The following is a 4,931-nucleotide window of genomic DNA, read 5'->3' on the forward strand; positions in this document are numbered from 1 at the left end:
GATTTTTATTTTTTGTTTTATTTAGTTTTTATTTCATAATTATAAATTTAACTCTGCAATCCAGCTAGACTTGGAAGGGAGTAAGGAAAATATGGAACCCATGGAACTGTCAGAGCACAAAGATTATAGGATATTTTGAGCAGATGGGAGTGAAAGGGTGCTATAGAAGGAATGGTCTGGTAGTTAAGATAAAACACAAGTCAAATTTATTAGATTTGTCCACAGTCAGCAATGGTGATCTTCTTGCTAGTCTTGCCATTGCTGGACCCAAAGCACTCCATGGCTTCCATAATATTCATGCCATCTTTCACCTTGCCAAAGACCACATGTTTGCCACCCCACCACTCAATCTTGGCAACGCAGATGAAAAACTGGGAACTCTGTGATAGGTTTGGCATTTGCTATGGACAAGATGAAAGGACCTGTGTGCTTCAGGATGAAATGCCCATCATCAAATTTCTCCCCATAGACGAACTTACCACCAGCACCATTATGGTGTATGACATCATCATCCTGGCACATAAATTCTGGAATAATCCTGGGAAAGTAGCAACCTTTGAAACCAAATCCTTTCTTCCCAGTGCTCAGAGAACAAGAGTTTTCTGGTGTCTTTGGAATTTTGTCTGCAACCAGCTGGAACGAGACACTGCTCAAGGACTCACTCTATGGAGATATCAAAGAATATGGTGGGGTCGACCATGGCTGAGAGTCACAAGCAGCTCTGGGACAGTGATGTCTACAAGGCCAAGGATTAAATTTTTAAATATTATTGTGAGCTTGCTTCCATTAAAGTTAAATTATAACAAATTATTTTTAGAGTAAATAAAATATTTATACTTAAAATAATATTGTGAGTTTTAATACACATGCTTTTCAGTTTTTTCAATATTTTTTTGACTACTTTAATATTCTGGGAAAAAAACTAGCCATTAAAAAAATATAAAAGCATACATATAGGGGACACATTCTTCCTTTTACCTCAAGCTCCAATAGGGCTCGATGTGACATTGTCTTCATTTAAAATTTTGATGTTTTACTTGTTTGGAGGTTCTTCAAAAACATAAAAATAGAACTATGATCCAGTTAATTGCACACTGGATTTTTGTCCAAAAAACACAAAAATACCATTCAAAGGGATACATGTACCCTTAGGTTTATTGCAGCATTATTACAACAGTCAAATTATGGAAGCGGCCCAAGTATCCATCGATAGATGAATGGATAAAGAAGATGCATAAAAAAGAATGAAATCTTGCCATTTGCAACAACATGGATTAAGACAGTATAATGCTAAGTGAAATAAATCAGTCAGAGAAAGACAAATACCATATGACTTCACTCATATATGGAATTTAAGAAACAAAACAAATGAGCAAATGGAAAAAAAAAAGAGACAGAAAGAAACAAACCAAGAAACATACTCTTAATTATAGAGAACCAACTGGTGGTTACTATAAGGGAGGTGGGTGGGGGAATGAGTGAAACAGGTGAAGGGGATTATGAGTACACTTACCATGATGAGCACTGAGTAATGTATAAAATTGTTGAATCATATATTCTACACCTGAAACTAATAAAACATTATATGCTATTTGGGAATTAAAATAAAAGGAAATAAAAAATAAAATAAATAAAATAAAATAAAATAAAATAAAAAAATAAAAGTAGATGTTCCCTGCTATGACTGCTTCTACAGAAACAGCTACATCTCTCTGATGGCATGATCTGTGCAATGGTTGATCCTGCTGCTAGTTTGGCCACATGGCTAGCAGCTCAGTCCTCTGCTGACTGGAACTGTTATACCCTACCTGTAAGACTCTTGTTTTTTGTCTCCTCCATACTCTTCAGGTACCCCAAACTTAGGTATATTAGGGAACTGGGGTGGCTGGGGTCTCTCCTAATCAGGATGGTAGCTGAAGCTGTTCTCACTGAGCTGGTTATTCCAGCAAAAGATTTCAACCTAGGACTCCCTCCTCTTGAGATGTGAATTCTCTACACCAGGGCCAGAATTGCTCCAATGGTCCCATTCCCTCAAGACTTCATCTTCTTCCTGCCTTTTGAACTCAATATTTAGCCCAGCGCTCTTCAGAAAACTCTGCCCTGGTTCCATTAACAGGGTTGACAACTGATACCTTGCATTAAGCTGATCTCCCCAGTGGAAGTAAGCATCTCTTATCCATGGGATGGCTTCCTACACATTCAGGGCCACCAGGCAGCCCAGTGCCCTGGGTCACTCTCCTGAGCACAGGGAGAAAACAGTCCATTACGTAGGGCTCTGCATGATAAGTCCTGCTAACCATCTTCTTTCTCAAAGGCAACTGCATTTCCTAGAATCTACCATCTTTTGAGAACTCTGTGTAGTTTTCTTGGACATATGGTTAGTGAGAATTTTTTTTTAAATTAACTGTATTTTTATATCCTAGTAGCCAAAAGTCAAATTACATTTAAGAAAATAATGCCACTTATAATAACATGGAAAAATATTAAATCCTTTGGGATTACTCTGACAAAAGCTGAGTGAGAGACCAATACCCTAAAAACTAAACATTATTGAGTCAAAGGAAAGAAGACCTAAATACATGGAAATGAGTAGTGCACTTATGGATTGGAAGACTCATTTGAGGAGTCTGTTCCCATATCTACAGATTCAACACAGTCCTTTTCAAAACTCCAACAGGTTTGTTTGCAGAAATTCAAAAGCTGATTCTAAAATTCATATTGAAATGCAAATGACCTTGAGTGGCCAAAAAACCTTTGAAAAAGAGAACGAAGTTAGAGAAGTCAAACTTCTTGTCTATGAGTTATTATAGAGCTGCAGTAGTGGGGGCAGTGTGTGGTGTTGGCTTCCTGATAGGCAAATTGATCAACTGAACAAAATGGAGAGTAAAGAAATAGACCTATATACATACGATCAATTGATTGTTAATAAAAATGCAAAGACAATTCAGTGAAAAAAAGATTCTCTAACAAATAGTGCTGGGACAATTAGATAACCATATGCAAAACAAACAAAAAAACAAAACAAAACAAAACAAAACTGAATTTTCATGCATCCCTCACACTATATAAAAAATTAACTTAAAATGGATCACAGGCAAAATGTAAAATCTAAAACTACAGAATTTATAGAGGAAAACATAGGAGATAATCCCTGTGGTTTTGAGTTAAAGATTTCTTAGATATACCACTAAAAGCATGATCTGTAAAGTGAAAAATACATTAGTCTTCATAAAAATTTAAAACATCCAGTCTTTGGAAGATACTATTAAGAAAATGAAAAGCCACACTACTGTGGGAGAAAATATTTGCATTTGAAAAGCATATATCTGATAAAGGACTTGTATTTATATACATATATGAATTATTATATAAAATAAATATAATATATATAAATATAATAACATGGATAATCCTCAACATAATTATGCAAAGTAAAAGTAATCAGATTTAAAAAAGGTAATAGTATTGATTCCAATTATATAAATTTCTAGAAATGAATACTAACCCATATATTGAAAGCAGAGCTGTGGTTAACTGGGGTTGGAGGATGGAGGGGAGGGAAAGGGATGAAGGTTAGGAGGGAGGGGCCAAAGTGGCTTTGGAGGTGATGCGTATGTTCACGTCAAAAGTTATCATACTGTGCGCTTTGAATGTGCAGTTTAGGGGTGCCTGGGTGGCTCAGTCAGTTAAGCGTCTGACATGATCCCAGGGTCCTGGGATGGAGCCCCGAGCCCTGTGTCAGGCTCCCCACTCAGCAGGCAGTCTGTTTGTCCCTCTCCATCTGCTCTTCCCCACCACTCGTGCTCTCTCTGCCTCTCTTTCAAATAAAGAAATAAAATCTTTAAAAAAAATAAGTATGTGCAGTTTATGTTAGGTTTTCAACAAAACGGTTTAAAACAAAACACACACAGCACCCATCTTAGGATATCATAAAGCCAACCCCTCTGCCTTTCCAAGGTTTTGATATATCATACATACGATTAGCATCCCAATTTGTCCAGTTAGTTTATTCCCCTTCTGTTTCCAGCAGAACTCAAAGTAAGTGTGTTATTCCTGAACGTGTGGCCCAGGAAGTCTCAGAGGGGTGGCTGACTCCAAATTAGGTATACGGTTGTTTCTCACTTAAATCTTAAGAAAAGCCACAGTCTCCTCCCTTATATGCCAGCGCTACTGCTCCTCCTTCTCTCAGAAGTAGCCAATCTTATAGTCAGAGTGCTTTTCACTTTTTCTTCATTTTGTTTCAAAATCTGTTCAAATCCTTGGTTCTTCCCGAGAGAAGTCTAAAGCAGCGCCCAAGTATGATCCCCAAATGTTCACTGATCCACATAGATAAGTACAAAACTCAAAGAGTATAGGAACAATTATTGCAATTTCAAAGAGTAATTGTATTTCTTTTAGGCCTATGAACTAAAAATTGGAACTTTACTTTATATGCCTTTTTATTGTTTTTTCTATTCTTTTTTAAGTTATAAATTAGTGAAGAATATATAACTTTCCATTTGCAAAATAACTGAACAAAATATAGGCATAGAAAAATACAGCTACAAAATAAAAAGAGTGTCCTTTTAAAAACCATATTGACCTCTGCACTCTGTACAGGAAAAACATTTTTATTAACACAAAAGGTCTAGAGTGCTGAGTCTGGCATCAGACTATCGGGGTTTAATTTCTTACTTGCTAACTGACCTTGGGAAATTACCTACTATGTGCCCCCTTTTTTTTCTTAAGATTTTATGTATTTATCATGAGAGACACAGAGGGAGAGGCAGAGACATAGGCAGAGGGAGAAGCGCACGACCTGATCCCAGGATCTGGGAATCATGACCTAAGCCAAAGGCAGACACTAAACCACTGAGCCACCCAGGTACCCCTACTCTGTGCCTTTTTATTAAATGTTAAATAGTAATAACATAGTCATCATCATCATCAAA

General features: G+C 36.8%; 1 pseudogene; it reads right to left on the reverse strand.

Moving 5' to 3' along the window:
• Window positions 1-209: 209 nt before the first annotated feature.
• Window positions 210-700, reverse strand: LOC129495576 (peptidyl-prolyl cis-trans isomerase A-like; annotated as a pseudogene).
• Window positions 701-4,931: the final 4,231 nt, after the last annotated feature.

Source organism: Nyctereutes procyonoides, unplaced genomic scaffold (assembly GCF_905146905.1).
Source record: "Nyctereutes procyonoides isolate TBG_1078 unplaced genomic scaffold, NYPRO_anot_genome, whole genome shotgun sequence".
NCBI lineage: Eukaryota > Metazoa > Chordata > Mammalia > Carnivora > Canidae > Nyctereutes > Nyctereutes procyonoides.